Below are 17,884 nucleotides of genomic sequence, written 5' to 3'. Positions count from 1 at the left end.
GATGTGCCCAGGGGCCCCTGGCCCTGACTGCAAAAAATCCTTATATCGAAGGATGGACCCCACACCGAAGTTGTCCCCACCTCAAACTTGTGCTGCCGTGATAGACCCAAGGGAGCCCTACAAACTGACATCAGGAACCTGGACTGCTGAGTTTTCTTTCCCAGGGAAAATGGAAAAAGGATGTGCCCAGGGGCCCCTGGCCCTGACTGCAAAAATCCTTATATCGAAGGATGGACCCCACACCGAAGTTGTCCCCACCTCAAACTTGTGCTGCCCTGATAGACCCAAGGGAGCCCTACAAACTGACATCAGGAACCTGGACTGCTGAGTTTTCTTTCCCAGGGAAAATGGAAAAAGGATGTGCCCGGGGGGCCCTTGCCCTGACAGCAAAAAATCCTTATATCGAAGGATGGACCCCACACCGAAGTTGTCCCCACCTCAAACTTGTGCTGCCCTGATAGACCCAAGGGAGCCCTACAAACTGACATCAGGAACCTGGACTGCTGAGTTTTCTTTCCCAGGGAAAATGGAAAAAGGATGTGCCCAGGGGCCCATGCCCCTGACTGCAAAAAATCCTTATATCGAAGGATGGACCCCAGACCGAAGTTGTCCCCACCTCAAACTTGTGCTGCCCTGATAGACCCAAGGGAGCCCTACAAACTGACATCAGGAACCTGGACTGCTGAGTTTTCTTTCCCAGGGAAAATGGAAAAAGGATGTGCCCGGGGGCCCCTGGCCCTGACTGCAAAGAATCCTTATATCGAAGGATGGACCCCACACCGAAGTTGTCCCCACCTCAAACTTGTGCTGCCCTGATAGACCCAAGGGAGCCCTACAAACTGACATCAGGAACCTGGACTGCTGAGTTTTCTTTCCCAGGGAAAATGGCCAAAGGATGTGCCCAGGGGCCCCTGGCCCTGACTGCAAAAAATCCTTATATCGAAGGATGGACCCCACACCGAAGTTGTCCCCACCTCAAACTTGTGCTGCCCTGATAGACCCAAGGGAGCCCTACAAACTGACATCAGGAACCTGGACTGCTGAGTTTTCTTTCCCAGGGAAAATGGAAAAAGGACGTGCCCGGGGGCCCCTGGCCCTGACTGCAAAAAATCCTTATATCGAAGGATGGACCCCACACCGAAGTTGTCCCCACCTCAAACTTGTGCTGCCCTGATAGACCCAAGGGAGCCCTACAAACTGACATCAGGAACCTGGACTGCTGAGTTTTCTTTCCCAGGGAAAATGGAAAAAGGATGTGCACAGGGGCCCCTGGCCTGGACTGCAAAAAATCATTATATCGAAGGATGGACCCCACACCGAAGTTGTCCCCACCTCAAACTTGTGCTGCCCTGATAGACCCAAGGGAGCCCTACAAACTGACATCAGGAACCTGGACTGCTGAGTTTTCTTTCCCAGGGAAAATGGAAAAAGGATGTGCACAGGGGCCCCTGGCCTGGACTGCAAAAAATCATTATATCGAAGGATGGAGCCCACACGAAAGTTGTGCCCACCTCAAACTTGTGCTGCCCTGATAGACCCAAGGGAGCCCTACAAACTGACATCAGGAACCTGGACTGCTGAGTTTTCTTTCCCAGGGAAAATGGAAAAAGGATGTGCCCGGGGGCCCCTGGCCCTGACTGCAAAAAATCCTTATATCGAAGGATGGACCCCACACCGAAGTTGTCCCCACCTCAAACTTGTGCTGCCCTGATAGACCCAAGGGAACCCTACAAACTGACATCAGGAACCTGGACTGCTGAGTTTTCTTTCCCAGGGAAAATGGAAAAAGGATGTTCCCGGGGGCCCCTGGTCCAGACTGCAAAGAATCCTTATATCGAAGGATGGACCCCACACCGAAGTTGTCCCCACCTCAAACTTGTGCTGCCCTGATAGACCCAAGGGAACCCTACAAACTGACATCAGGAACCTGGACTGCTGAGTTTTCTTTCCCAGGGAAAATGGAAAAAGGATGTGCCCGGGGGCCCCTGGTCCAGACTGCAAAGAATCCTTATATCGAAGGATGGACCCCACACCGAAGTTGTCCCCACCTCAAACTTGTGCTGCCCTGATAGACCCAAGGGAGCCCTACAAACTGACATCAGGAACCTGGACTGCTGAGTTTTCTTTCCCAGGGAAAATGGAAAAAGGATGTGCCCAGGGGCCCCTGGCCCTGGGACCCTGGCCCTGACTGCAAAGAATCCTTATATCGAAGGATGGACCCCACACCGAAGTTGTCCCCACCTCAAACTTGTGCTGCCCTGATAGACCCAAGGGAGCCCTACAAACTGACATCAGGAACTTGGACTGATGAGTTTCCTTTCACAGATAAAATGGCCAAAGGTTGTGCCCAGGGGCCCCTAGCCCTGACTGCAAAAAATCCTTATATCGATAGATGGACCCCAGACCGAAGTTGTCCCCACCTCAAACTTGTGCTGCCTTGATAGACCCAAGGGAGCCCTACAAACTGACATCAGCAACCTGGACTGCTGAGTTTTCTTTCCCAGGGAAAATGGAAAAAGGATGTGCCCAGGGGCCCCTGGCCCTGACTGCAAAGAATCCTTATATCGAAGGATGGACCCCACACCGAAGTTGTCCCCACCTCAAACTTGTGCTGCCCTGATAGACCCAAGGGAGCCCTACAAACTGACATCAGGAACCTGGACTGCTGAGTTTTCTTTCCCAGGGAAAATGGAAGAAGGATGTGCCCAGGGGCCCCTGGCCCTGACTGCAAAAAATCCTTATATCGAAGGATGGACCCCACACCGAAGATGTCCCCACCTCAAACTTGTGCTGCCCTGATAGACCCAAGGGAGCCCTACAGACTGACATCAGGAACCTGGACTGCTGAGTTTTCTTTCCCAGGGAAAATGGAAAAAGGATGTGCCCAGGGGCCCCTGGCCCTGACTGCAAAGAATCCTTATATGGAAGGAGGGACCCCAAACCGAAGTTGTCCCCACCTCAAACTTGTGCTGCCCTGATAGACCCAAGGGAGCCCTACAAACTGACATCAGGAACCTGGATTGCTGAGTTTTCTTTCCCAGGGAAAATGGAAAAAGGATGTGCCCAGGGGCCCCTAGACATGGGCTGGGGCCTCACTGCAAAGAATCCTTATATCGAAGGATGGACCCCACACCGAAGATGTCCCCACCTCAAACTTGTGCTGCCCTGATAGACCCAAGGGAGCCCTACAAACTGACATCAGGAACCTGGACTGCTGAGTTTTCTTTCCCAGGGAAAATGGAAAAAGGATGTGCCCAGGGGCCCCTGGCCCTGACTGCAAAAAATCCTTATATCGAAGGATGGACCCCACACCGAAGTTGTCCCCACCTCAAACTTGTGCTGCCCTGATAGACCCAAGGGAGCCCTACAAACTGACATCAGGAACCTGGACTGCTGAGTTTTCTTTCCCAGGGAAAATGGAAAAAGGATGTGCCCAGGGGCCCCTAGACATGGGCTGGGGCCACACTGCAAAGAATCCTTATATCGAAGGATGGACCCCACACCGAAGTTGTCCCCACCTCAAACTTGTGCTGCCCTGATAGACCCAAGGGAGCCCTACAAACTGACATCAGGAACCTGGACTGCTGAGTTTTCTTTCCCAGGGAAAATGGAAAAAGGATGTGCCCAGGGGCCCCTGGCCCTGACTGCAAAGAATCCTTATATCGAAGGATGGACCCCACACCGAAGTTGTCCCCACCTCAAACTTGTGCTGCCCTGATAGACCCAAGGGAGCCCTACAAACTGACATCAGGAACCTGGACTGCTGAGTTTTCTTTCCCAGGGAAAATGGAAGAAGGATGTGCCCAGGGGCCCCTGGCCCTGGGCTGGGGCCTCACTGCAAAGAATCCTTATATCGAAGGATGGACCCCACACCCAAATTGTCCCCACCTTAAAACTGTGCTGCCCTGATAGACCCAAGGGAGCCCTACAAACTGACATCAGGAACTTGGACTGATGAGTTTCCTTTCACAGATAAAATGGCCAAAGGTTGTGCCCAGGGGCCCCTAGCCCTGACTGCAAAAAATCCTTATATCGAAGGATGGACCCCAGACCGAAGTTGTCCCCACCTCAAACTTGTGCTGCCCTGATAGACCCAAGGGAGCCCTACAAACTGACATCAGGAACCTGGACTGCTGAGTTTTCTTTCCCAGGGAAAATGGAAAAAGGATGTGCCCAGGGGCACCTGGCCCTGACTGCAAAGAATCCTTATATCGAAGGATGGACCCCACACCGAAGTTGTCCCCACCTCAAACTTGTGCTGCCCTGATAGACCCAAGGGAGCCCTACAAACTGACATCAGGAACCTGGACTGCTGAGTTTTCTTTCCCAGGGAAAATGGAAAAAGGATGTGCCCAGGGGCCCTGGCCCTGGGCTGGGACCTCACTGCAAAGAATCCTTATATCGAAGGATGGACCCCACACCGAAGTTGTCCCCACCTCAAACTTGTGCTGCCCTGATAGACCCAAGGGAGCCCTACAAACTGACATCAGGAAACTGGACTGCTGAGTTTTCTTTCCCAGGGAAAATGGAAAAAGGATGTGCCCAGGGGCCCCTGGCCCTGGGACCCTGGCCCTGACTGCAAAGAATCCTTATATCGAAGGATGGACCCCACACCGAAGTTGTCCCCACCTCAAACTTGTGCTGCCCTGATAGACCCAAGGGAGCCCTACAAACTGACATCAGGAACCTGGACTGCTGAGTTTTCTTTCCCAGGGAAAATGGAAAAAGGATGTGCCCAGGGGCCCCTGGCCCTGACTTCAAAAAATCCTTATATCGAAGGATGGACCCCACACCAAAGTTGTCCCCACCTCAAACTTGTGCTGCCCTCATACACCCAAGGGAGCCCTACAAACTGACATCAGGAACCTGGACTGCTGAGTTTTCTTTCCCAGGGAAAATGGAAAAAGGATGTGCCCAGGGTTCCCTGGCCCTGGGCTGGGGCCTCACTGCAAAGAATCCTTATATCGAAGGATGGACCCCACACCGAAGTTGTCCCCACCTCAAACTTGTGCTGCCCTGATAGACCCAAGGGAGCCCTACAAACTGACATCAGGAACCTGGACTGCTGAGTTTTCTTTCCCAGGGAAAATGGAAAAAGGATGTGCCCAGGGGCCCCTGGCCCTGGGACCCTGGCCCTGACTGCAAAGAATCCTTATATCGAAGGATGGACCCCACACCGAAGTTGTCCCCACCTCAAACTTGTGCTGCCCTGATAGACCCAAGGGAGCCCTACAAACTGACATCAGGAACCTGGACTGCTGAGTTTTCTTTCCCAGGGAAAATGGAAAAAGGATGTGCCCAGGGGCCCCTGGACATGGGCTGGGGCCACACTGCAAAGAATCCTTATATCGAAGGATGGACCCCACACCGAAGTTGTCCCCACCTCAAACTTGTGCTGCCCTGATAGACCCAAGGGAGCCCTACAAACTGACATCAGGAACCTGGACTGCTGAGTTTTCTTTCCCAGGGAAAATGGAAAAAGGATGTGCCCAGGGGCCCCTGGCCCTGGGCTGGGGCCTCACTGCAAAGAATCCTTATATCGAAGGATGGACCCCACACCGAAGTTGTCCCCACCTCAAACTTGTGCTGCCCTGATAGACCCAAGGGAGCCCTACAGACTGACATCAGGAACCTGGACTGCTGAGTTTTCTTTCCCAGGGAAAATGGAAGAAGGATGTGCCCAGGGGCCCCTGGCCCTGGGCTGGGGCCTCACTGCAAAGAATCCTTATATCGAAGGATGGACCCCACACCGAAATTGTCCCCACCTTAAAACTGTGCTGCCCTGATAGACCCAAGGGAGCCCTACAAACTGACATCAGGAACTTGGACTGATGAGTTTCCTTTCACAGATAAAATGGCCAAAGGTTGTGCCCAGGGGCCCCTAGCCCTGACTGCAAAAAATCCTTATATCGAAGGATGGACCCCAGACCGAAGTTGTCCCCACCTCAAACTTGTGCTGCCCTGATACACCCAAGGGAGCCCTACAAACTGACATCAGGAACCTGGACTGCTGAGTTTTCTTTCCCAGGGAAAATGGAAAAAGGATGTGCCCAGGGGCCCCTGGCCCTGACTGCAAAGAATCCTTATATCGAAGGATGGACCCCACACCGAAGTTGTCCCCACCTCAAACTTGTGCTGCCCTGATAGACCCAAGGGAGCCCTACAAACTGACATCAGGAACCTGGACTGCTGAGTTTTCTTTCCCAGGGAAAATGGAAAAAGGATGTGCCCAGGGGCCCCTGGCCCTGGGACCCTGGCCCTGACTGCAAAAAATCCTTATATCGAAGGATGGACCCCACACCGAAGTTGTCCCCACCTCAAACTTGTGCTGCCCTGATAGACCCAAGGGTGCCCTACAAACTGACATCAGGAACCTGGACTGCTGAGTTTTCTTTCCCAGGGAAAATGGAAAAAGGATGTGCCCAGGGGCCCCTGGCCCTGACTGCAAAAAATCCTTATATCGAAGGATGGACCCCACACCAAAGATGTCCCCACCTCAAACTTGTGCTGCCCTCATGCACCCAAGGGAGCCCTACAAACTGACATCAGGAACCTGGACTGCTGAGTTTTCTTTCCCAGGGAAAATGGAAAAAGGATGTGCCCAGGGTTCCCTGGCCCTGGGCTGGGGCCTCACTGCAAAGAATCCTTATATCGAAGGATGGACCCCACACCGAAGTTGTCCCCACCTCAAACTTGTGCTGCCCTGATAGACCCAAGGGAGCCCTACAAACTGACATCAGGAACCTGGACTGCTGAGTTTTCTTTCCCAGGGAAAATGGAAAAAGGATGTGCCCAGGGGCCCCTGGCCCTGGGACCCTGGCCCTGACTGCAAAGAATCCTTATATCGAAGGATGGACCCCACACCGAAGTTGTCCCCACCTCAAACTTGTGCTGCCCTGATAGACCCAAGGGAGCCCTACAAACTGACATCTGGAACCTGGACTGCTGAGTTTTCTTTCCCAGGGAAAATGGAAAAAGGATGTGCCCAGGGGCCCCTGGCCCTGGGACCCTGGCCCTGATTGCAAAAAATCCTTATATCGAAGGATGGACCCCACACCGAAGTTGTCCCCACCTCAAACTTGTGCTGCCCTGATAGACCCAAGGGAGCCCTACAGACTGACATCAGGAACCTGGACTGCTGACTTTTCTTTCCCAGGGAAAATGGAAAAAGGATGTGCCCAGGGGCCCCTGGGCTGGGGCCTCACTGCAAAGAATCCTTATATCGAAGGATGGACCCCACACCGAAGTTGTCCCCACCTCAAACTTGTGCTGCCCTGATAGACCCAAGGGAGCCCTACAAACTGACATCAGGAACCTGGACTGCTGAGTTTTCTTTCCCAGGGAAAATGGAAAAAGGACGTGCCCAGGGGCCCCTGGCCCTGACTGCAAAGAATCCTTATATCGAAGGATGGACCCCACACCGAAGTTGTCCCCACCTCAAACTTGTGCTGCCCTGATAGACCCAAGGGAGCCCTACAAACTGACATCAGGAACCTGGACTGCTGAGTTTTCTTTCCCAGGGAAAATGGAAGAAGGATGTGCCCAGGGGCCCCTGGCCCTGGGCTGGGGCCTCACTGCAAAGAATCCTTATATCGAAGGATGGACCCCACACCCAAATTGTCCCCACCTTAAAACTGTGCTGCCCTGATAGACCCAAGGGAGCCCTACAAACTGACATCAGGAACCTGGACTGCTGAGTTTTCTTTCCCAGGGAAAAAGGAAAAAGGATGTGCCCAGGGAACCCTGGACCTGACTGCCAAAAATTCTTATATCGAAGGATGGACCCCACACCGAAGTTGTCCCCACCTCAAACTTGTGCTGCCTTGATAGACCCAAGGGAGCCCTACAAACTGACATCAGGAACCTGGACTGCTGAGTTTTCTTTCCCAGGGAAAATGGAAAAAGGATGTGCCCAGGGGCCCTGGCCCTGGGCTGGGGCCTCACTGCAAAGAATCCTTATATCGAAGGATGGTCCCCACACCGAAGTTGTCCCCACCTCAAACTTGTGCTGCCCTGATAGACCCAAGGGAGCCCTACAAACTGACATCAGGAAACTGGACTGCTGAGTTTTCTTTCCCAGGGAAAATGGAAAAAGGATGTGCCCAGGGGCCCCTGGCCCTGGGACCCTGGCCCTGACTGCAAAGAATCCTTATATCGAAGGATGGACCCCACACCGAAGTTGTCCCCACCTCAAACTTGTGCTGCCCTCATACACCCAAGGGAGCCCTACAAACTGACATCAGGAACCTGGACTGCTGAGTTTTCTTTCCCAGGGAAAATGGAAAAAGGATGTGCCCAGGGTTCCCTGGCCCTGACTGCAAAGAATCCTTATATCGAAGGATGGACCCCACACCGAAGTTGTCCCCACCTCAAACTTGTGCTGCCCTGATAGACCCAAGGGAGCCCTACAAACTGACATCAGGAACCTGGACTGCTGAGTTTTCTTTCCCAGGGAAAATGGAAGAAGGATGTGCCCAGGGGCCCCTGGCCCTGGGCTGGGGCCTCACTGCAAAGAATCCTTATATCGAAGGATGGACCCCACACCCAAATTGTCCCCACCTTAAAACTGTGCTGCCCTGATAGACCCAAGGGAGCCCTACAAACTGACATCAGGAACCTGGACTGCTGAGTTTTCTTTCCCAGGGAAAATGGAAAAAGGATGTGCCCAGGGAACCCTGGACCTGACTGCAAAAAATCCTTATATCGAAGGATGGACCCCACACCGAAGTTGTCCCCACCTCAAACTTGTGCTGCCTTGATAGACCCAAGGGAGCCCTACAAACTGACATCAGGAACCTGGACTGCTGAGTTTTCTTTCCCAGGGAAAATGGAAATAGGATGTGCCCAGGGGCCCTGGCCCTGGGCTGGGGCCTCACTGCAAAGAATCCTTATATCGAAGGATGGACCCCACACCGAAGTTGTCCCCACCTCAAACTTGTGCTGCCCTGATAGACCCAAGGGAGCCCTACAAACTGACATCAGGAAACTGGACTGCTGAGTTTTCTTTCCCAGGGAAAATGGAAAAAGGATGTGCCCAGGGGCCCCTGGCCCTGACTGCAAAAAATCCTTATATCGAAGGATGGACCCCACACCAAAGATGTCCCCACCTCAAACTTGTGCTGCCCTCATACACCCAAGGGAGCCCTACAAACTGACATCAGGAACCTGGACTGCTGAGTTTTCTTTTCCAGGGAAAATGGAAAAAGGATGTGCCCAGGGTTCCCTGGCCCTGGGCAGGGGCCTCACTGCAAAGAATCCTTATATCGAAGGATGGACCCCACACCGAAGTTGTCCCCACCTCAAACTTGTGCTGCCCTGATAGACCCAAGGGAGCCCTACAAACTGACATCAGGAACCTGGACTGCTGAGTTTTCTTTCCCAGGGAAAATGGAAAAAGGATGTGCCCAGGGGCCCCTGGCCCTGGGACCCTGGCCCTGACTGCAAAGAATCCTTATATCGAAGGATGGACCCCACACCGAAGTTGTCCCCACCTCAAACTTGTGCTGCCCTGATAGACCCAAGGGAGCCCTACAAACTGACATCAGGAACCTGGACTGCTGAGTTTTCTTTCCCAGGGAAAATGGAAAAAGGATGTGCCCAGGGGCCCCTGGACATGGGCTGGGGCCACACTGCAAAGAATCCTTATATCGAAGGATGGACCCCACACCGAAGTTGTCCCCACCTCAAACTTGTGCTGCCCTGATAGACCCAAGGGAGCCCTACAAACTGACATCAGGAACCTGGACTGCTGAGTTTTCTTTCCCAGGGAAAATGGAAAAAAGTATGTGCCCAGGGGCCCTGGCCCTGGGCTGGGGCCTCACTGCAAAGAATCCTTATATCGAAGGATGGACCCCACACCGAAGTTGTCCCCACCTCAAACTTGTGCTGCCCTGATAGACCCAAGGGAGCCCTACAGACTGACATCAGGAACCTGGACTGCTGACTTTTCTTTCCCAGGGAAAATGGAAAAAGGACGTGCCCAGGGGCCCCTGGCCCGGACTGCAAAGAATCCTTATATCGAAGGATGGACCCCACACCGAAGTTGTCCCCACCTCAAACTTGTGCTGCCCTGATAGACCCAAGGGAGCCCTACAGACTGACATCAGGAACCTGGACTGCTGAGTTTTCTTTCCCAGGGAAAATGGAAAAAGGATGTGCCCAGGGAACCCTGGACCTGACTGCCAAAAATTCTTATATCGAAGGATGGACCCCACACCGAAGTTGTCCCCACCTCAAACTTTTGCTGCCTTGATAGACCCAAGGGAGCCCTACAAACTGACATCAGGAACCTGGACTGCTGAGTTTTCTTTCCCAGGGAAAATGGAAAAAGGATGTGCCCAGGGGCCCTGGCCCTGGGCTGGGGCCTCACTGCAAAGAATCCTTATATCGAAGGATGGACCCCACACCGAAGCTGTCCCCACCTCAAACTTGTGCTGCCCTGATAGACCCAAGGGAGCCCTACAAACTGACATCAGGAAACTGGACTGCTGAGTTTTCTTTCCCAGGGAAAATGGAAAAAGGATGTGCCCAGGGGCCCCTGGCCCTGGGACCCTGGCCCTGACTGCAAAGAATCCTTATATCGAAGGATGGACCCCACACCGAAGTTGTCCCCACCTCAAACTTGTGCTGACCTGATAGACCCAAGGGAGCCCTACAAACTGACATCAGGAACCTGGACTGCTGAGTTTTCTTTCCCAGGGAAAATGGAAAAAGGATGTGCCCAGGGGCCCCTGGCCCTGACTGCAAAAAATCCTTATATCGAAGGATGGACCCCACACCAAAGATGTCCCCACCTCAAACTTGTGCTGCCCTCATACACCCAAGGGAGCCCTACAAACTGACATCAGGAACCTGGACTGCTGAGTTTTCTTTCCCAGGGAAAATGGAAAAAGGATGTGCCCAGGGGCCCCTGGCCCTGACTGCAAAGAATCCTTATATCGAAGGATGGACCCCACACCAAAGATGTCCCCACCTCAAACTTGTGCTGCCCTCATACACCCAAGGGAGCCCTACAAACTGACATCAGGAACCTGGACTGCTGAGTTTTCTTTCCCAGGGAAAATGGAAAAAGGATGTGCCCAGGGTTCCCTGGCCCTGGGCTGCGGCCTCACTGCAAAGAATCCTTATATCGAAGGATGGACCCCACACCGAAGTTGTCCCCACCTCAAACTTGTGCTGCCCTGATAGACCCAAGGGAGCCCTACAAACTGACATCAGGAACCTGGACTGCTGAGTTTTCTTTCCCAGGGAAAATGGAAAAAGGATGTGCCCAGGGTTCCCTGGCCCTGGGCTGGGACCTCACTGCAAAGAATCCTTATATCGAAGGATGGACCCCACACCGAAGTTGTCCCCACCTCAAACTTGTGCTGCCCTGATAGACCCAAGGGAGCCCTACAAACTGACATCAGGAACCTGGACTGCTGAGTTTTCTTTCCCAGGGAAAATGGAAAAAGGATGTGCCCAGGGGCCCCTGGCCCTGGGACCCTGGCCCTGACTGCAAAGAATCCTTATATCGAAGGATGGACCCCACACCGAAGTCGTCCCCACCTCAAACTTGTGCTGCCCTGATAGACCCAAGGGAGCCCTACAAACTGACATCAGGAACCTGGACTGCTGAGTTTTCTTTCCCAGGGAAAATGGAAAAAGGATGTGCCCAGGGGCCCCTGGCCCTGGGCTGGGGCCTCACTGCAAAGAATCCTTATATCGAAGGATGGACCCCACACCGAAGTTGTCCCCACCTCAAACTTGTGCTGCCCTGATAGACCCAAGGGAGCCCTACAGACTGACATCAGGAACCTGGACTGCTGACTTTTCTTTCCCAGGGAAAATGGAAAAAGGATGTGCCCAGGGGCCCCTGGCCCTGGGCTGGGGCCTCACTGCAAAGAATCCTTATATCGAAGGATGGACCCCACACCGAAGATGTCCCCACCTCAAACTTGTGCTGCCCTGATAGACCCAAGGGAGCCCTACAAACTGACATCAGGAACCTGGACTGCTGAGTTTTCTTTCCCAGGGAAAATGGAAAAAGGACGTGCCCAGGGGCCCCTGGCCCTGACTGCAAAGAATCCTTATATCGAAGGATGGACCCCACACCGAAGTTGTCCCCACCTCAAACTTGTGCTGCCCTGATAGACCCAAGGGAGCCCTACAAACTGACATCAGGAACCTGGACTGCTGAGTTTTCTTTCCCAGGGAAAATGGAAAAAGGATGTGCCCAGGGGCCCCTGGCCCTGACTGCAAAAAATCCTTATATGGAAGGATGGACCCCAAACCGAAGTTGTCCCCACCTCAAACTTGTGCTGCCCTGATAGACCCAAGGGAGCCCTACAAACTGACATCAGGAACCTGGATTGCTGAGTTTTCTTTCCCAGGGAAAATGGAAAAAGGATGTGCCCAGGGGCCCCTGGACATGGGCTGGGGCCTCACTGCAAAGAATCCTTATATCGAAGGATGGACCCCACACCGAAGATGTCCCCACCTCAAACTTGTGCTGCCCTGATAGACCCAAGGGAGCCCTACAAACTGACATCAGGAACCTGGACTGCTGAGTTTTCTTTCCCAGGGAAAATGGAAAAAGGATGTGCCCAGGGGCCCCTGGCCCTGACTGCAAAAAATCCTTATATCGAAGATGGACCCCACACCGAAGTTGTCCCCACCTCAAACTTGTGCTGCCCTGATAGACCCAAGGGAGCCCTACAAACTGACATCAGGAACCTGGACTGCTGAGTTTTCTTTCCCAGGGAAAATGGAAAAAGGATGTGCCCAGGGGCCCCTAGACATGGGCTGGGGCCACACTGCAAAGAATCCTTATATCGAAGGATGGACCCCACACCGCAGTTGTCCCCACCTCAAACTTGTGCTGCCCTGATAGACCCAAGGGAGCCCTACAGACTGACATCAGGAACCTGGACTGCTGACTTTTCTTTCCCAGGGAAAATGGAAAAAGAATGTGCCCAGGGGCCCCTGGCCCTGGGCTGGGGCCTCACTGCAAAGAATCCTTATATCGAAGGATGGACCCCACACCGAAGATGTCCCCACCTCAAACTTGTGCTGCCCTGATAGACCCAAGGGAGCCCTACAAACTGACATCAGGAACCTGGACTGCTGAGTTTTCTTTCCCAGGGAAAATGGAAAAAGGACGTGCCCAGGGGCCCCTGGCCCTGACTGCAAAGAATCCTTATATCGAAGGATGGACCCCACACCGAAGTTGTCCCCACCTCAAACTTGTGCTGCCCTGATAGACCCAAGGGAGCCCTACAAACTGACATCAGGAACCTGGACTGCTGAGTTTTCTTTCCCAGGGAAAATGGAAAAAGGATGTGCCCAGGGGCCCCTGGCCCTGACTGCAAAGAATCCTTATATGGAAGGATGGACCCCAAACCGAAGTTGTCCCCACCTCAAACTTGTGCTGCCCTGATAGACCCAAGGGAGCCCTACAAACTGACATCAGGAACCTGGATTGCTGAGTTTTCTTTCCCAGGGAAAATGGAAAAAGGATGTGCCCAGGGGCCCCTGGACATGGGCTGGGGCCTCACTGCAAAGAATCCTTATATCGAAGGATGGACCCCACACCGAAGATGTCCCCACCTCAAACTTGTGCTGCCCTGATAGACCCAAGGGAGCCCTACAAACTGACATCAGGAACCTGGACTGCTGAGTTTTCTTTCCCAGGGAAAATGGAAAAAGGATGTGCCCAGGGGCCCCTGGCCCTGACTGCAAAAAATCCTTATATCGAAGGATGGACCCCACACCGAAGTTGTCCCCACCTCAAACTTGTGCTGCCCTGATAGACCCAAGGGAGCCCTACAAACTGACATCAGGAACCTGGACTGCTGAGTTTTCTTTCCCAGGGAAAATGGAAAAAGGATGTGCCCAGGGGCCCCTAGACATGGGCTGGGGCCACACTGCAAAGAATCCTTATATCGAAGGATGGACCCCACACCGAAGTTGTCCCCACCTCAAACTTGTGCTGCCCTGATAGACCCAAGGGAGCCCTACAAACTGACATCAGGAACCTGGACTGCTGAGTTTTCTTTCCCAGGGAAAATGGAAAAAGGATGTGCCCAGGGGCCCCTGGCCCTCGGCTGGGGCCTCACTGCAAAGAATCCTTATATCGAAGGATGGACCCCACACCGAAGTTGTCCCCACCTCAAACTTGTGCTGCCCTGATAGACCCAAGGGAGCCCTACAAACTGACATCAGGAACCTGGACTGCTGAGTTTTCTTTCCCAGGGAAAATGGAAAAAGGACGTGCCCAGGGGCCCCTGGCCCTGACTGCAAAGAATCCTTATATCGAAGGATGGACCCCACACCGAAGTTGTCCCCACCTCAAACTTGTGCTGCCCTGATAGACCCAAGGGAGCCCTACAAACTGACATCAGGAACCTGGACTGCTGAGTTTTCTTTCCCAGGGAAAATGGAAAAAGGATGTGCCCAGGGGCCCCTGGCCCTGACTGCAAAAAATCCTTATATCGAAGGATGGACCCCACACCGAAGTTGTCCCCACCTCAAACTTGTGCTGCCCTGATAGACCCAAGGGAGCCCTACAAACTGACATCAGGAACCTGGACTGCTGAGTTTTCTTTCCCAGGGAAAATGGAAAAAGGATGTGCCCAGGGGCCCCTGGCCCTGACTGCAAAGAATCCTTATATCGAAGGATGGACCCCAAACCGAAGTTGTCCCCACCTCAAACTTGTGCTGCCCTGATAGACCCAAGGGAGCCCTACAAACTGACATCAGGAACCTGGACTGCTGAGTTTTCTTTCCCAGGGAAAATGGAAAAAGGATGTGCCCAGGGGCCCCTGGCCCTGGGCTGGGGCCTCACTGCAAAGAATCCTTATATCGAAGGATGGACCCCACACCGAAGTTGTCCCTACCTCAAACATTGTGCTGCCCTGATAGACCCAAGGGAACCCTACAAACTGACATCAGGAACCTGGACTGCTGAGTTTTCTTTCCCAGGGAAAATGGTAAAAGGATGTGCCCAGGGAACCCTGGACCTGACTGCCAAAAATTCTTATATCAAAGGATGGACCCCACACCGAAGTTGTCCCCACCTCAAACTTGTGCTGCCTTGATAGACCCAAGGGAGCCCTACAAACTGACATCAGGAACCTGGACTGCTGAGTTTTCTTTCCCAGGGAAAATGGAAAAAGGATGTGCCCAGGGGCCTCTGGCCCTGGGCTGGGGCCTCAATGCAAAGAATCCTTATATCGAAGGATGGACCCCACACCGAAGTTGTCCCCACCTCAAACTTGTGCTGCCCTGATAGACCCAAGGGAGCCCTACAAACTGACATCAGGAACCTGGACTGCTGACTTTTCTTTCCCAGGGAAAATGGAAAAAGGATGTCCCCAGGGTTCCCTGGCCCTGGGCTGGGGCCTCACTGCAAAGAATCCTTATATCGAAGGATGGACCCCACACCGAAGTTGTCCCCACCTCAAACTTGTGCTGCCCTGATAGACCCAAGGGAGCCCTACAAACTGACATCAGGAACCTGGACTGCTGAGTTTTCTTTCCCAGGGAAAATGGAAAAAGGATGTGCCCAGGGGCCCCTGGCCCTGGGACCCTGGCCCTGACTGCAAAAAATCCTTATATCGAAGGATGGACCCCAGACCGAAGATGTCCCCACCTCAAACTTGTGCTGCCCTGATAGACCCAAGGGAGCCCTACAAACTGACATCAGGAACCTGGACTGCTGAGTTTTCTTTCCCAGGGAAAATGGAAGAAGGATGTGCCCAGGGGCCCCTGGCCCTGGGCTGGGGCCTCACTGCAAAGAATCCTTATATCGAAGGATGGACCCCACACCGAAGTTGTCCCCACCTCAAACTTGTGCTGCCCTGATAGACCCAAGGGAGCCCTACAGACTGACATCAGGAACCTGGACTGCTGACTTTTCTTTCCCAGGGAAAATGGAAAAAGGATGTGCCCAGGGGCCCCTGGCCCTGGGCTGGGGCCTCACTGCAAAGAATCCTTATATCGAAGGATGGACCCCACACCGAAGTTGTCCCCACCTCAAACTTGTGCTGCCCTGATAGACCTAAGGGAGCCCTACAAACTGACATCAGGAACCTGGACTGCTGAGTTTTCTTTCCCAGGGAAAATGGAAAAAGGATGTGCCCAGGGAAACCTGGCCCTGACTGCCAAAAATTCTTATATCGAAGGATGGACCCCACACCGAAGTTGTCCCCACCTCAAACTTGTGCTGCCCTGATAGACCCAAGGGAGCCCTACAAACTGACATCAGGAACCTGGACTGCTGAGTTTTCTTTCCCAGGGAAAATGGAAAAAGGATGTGCCCAGGGGCCCCTGGCCCTGACTGCAAAGAATCCTTATATCGAAGGATGGACCCCACACCGAAGTTGTCCCCACCTCAAACTTGTGCTGCCCTGATAGACCCAAGGGAGCCCTACAAACTGACATCAGGAACCTGGACTGCTGAGTTTTCTTTCCCAGGGAAAATGGAAAAAGGATGTGCCCAGGGGCCCCTGGCCCTGACTGCAAAAAATCCTTATATCGAAGAATGGACCCCACACCGAAGATGTCCCCACCTCAAACTTGTGCTGCCCTCATACACCAAAGGGAGCCCTACAAACTGACATCAGGAACCTGGACTGCTGAGTTTTCTTTCCCAGGGAAAATGGAAAAAGGATGTGCCCAGGGGCCCCTGGCCCTGACTGCAAAGAATCCTTATATCGAAGGATGGACCCCACACCGAAGTTGTCCCCACCTCAAACTTGTGCTGCCCTGATAGACCCAAGGGAGCCCTACAAACTGACATCAGGAACCTGGACTGCTGAGTTTTCTTTCCCAGGGAAAATGGAAAAAGGATGTGCCCAGGGGCCCCTGGCCCTGACTGCAAAGAATCCTTATATCGAAGGATGGACCCCAAACCGAAGTTGTCCCCACCTCAAACTTGTGCTGCCCTGATAGACCCAAGGGAGCCCTACAAACTGACATCAGGAACCTGGACTGCTGAGTTTTCTTTCCCAGGGAAAATGGAAAAAGGATGTGCCCAGGGGCCCCTGGCCCTGGGCTGGGGCCTCACTGCAAAGAATCCTTATATCGAAGGATGGACCCCACACCGAAGTTGTCCCCACCTCAAACTTGTGCTGCCCTGATAGACCCAAGGGAACCCTACAAACTGACATCAGGAACCTGGACTGCTGAGTTTTCTTTCCCAGGGAAAATGGAAATAGGATGTGCCCAGGGAACCCTGGACCTGACTGCCAAAAATTCTTATATCAAAGGATGGACCCCACACCGAAGTTGTCCCCACCTCAAACTTGTGCTGCCTTGATAGACCCAAGGGAGCCCTACAAACTGACATCAGGAACCTGGACTGCTGAGTTTTCTTTCCCAGGGAAAATGGAAAAAGGATGTGCCCAGGGGCCCCTGGCCCTGGGCTGGGGCCTCACTGCAAAGAATCCTTATATCGAAGGATGGACCCCACACCGAAGTTGTCCCCACCTCAAACTTGTGCTGCCCTGATAGACCTAAGGGAGCCCTACAAACTGACATCAGGAACCTGGACTGCTGAGTTTTCTTTCCCAGGGAAAATGGAAAAAGGATGTCCCCCGGGTTCCCTGGCCCTGGGCTGGGGCCTCACTGCAAAGAATCCTTATATCGAAGGATGGACCCCACACCGAAGTTGTCCCCACCTCAAACTTGTGCTGCCCTGATAGACCCAAGGGAGCCCTACAAACTGACATCAGGAACCTGGACTGCTGAGTTTTCTTTCCCAGGGAAAATGGAAAAAGGATGTGCCCAGGGGCCCCTGGCCCTGACTGCAAAAAATCCTTATATCGAAGGATGGACCCCAGACCGAAGATGTCCCCACCTCAAACTTGTGCTGCCCTGATAGACCCAAGGGAGCCCTACAAAC

Source organism: Lonchura striata, chromosome 31, assembly GCF_050655825.1.
Source record: "Lonchura striata isolate lonStrDom1 chromosome 31, ASM5065582v1, whole genome shotgun sequence".
Taxonomy (NCBI): Eukaryota; Metazoa; Chordata; class Aves; order Passeriformes; family Estrildidae; genus Lonchura; species Lonchura striata.
Note: the sequence above shows the minus strand (reverse complement) of the source record.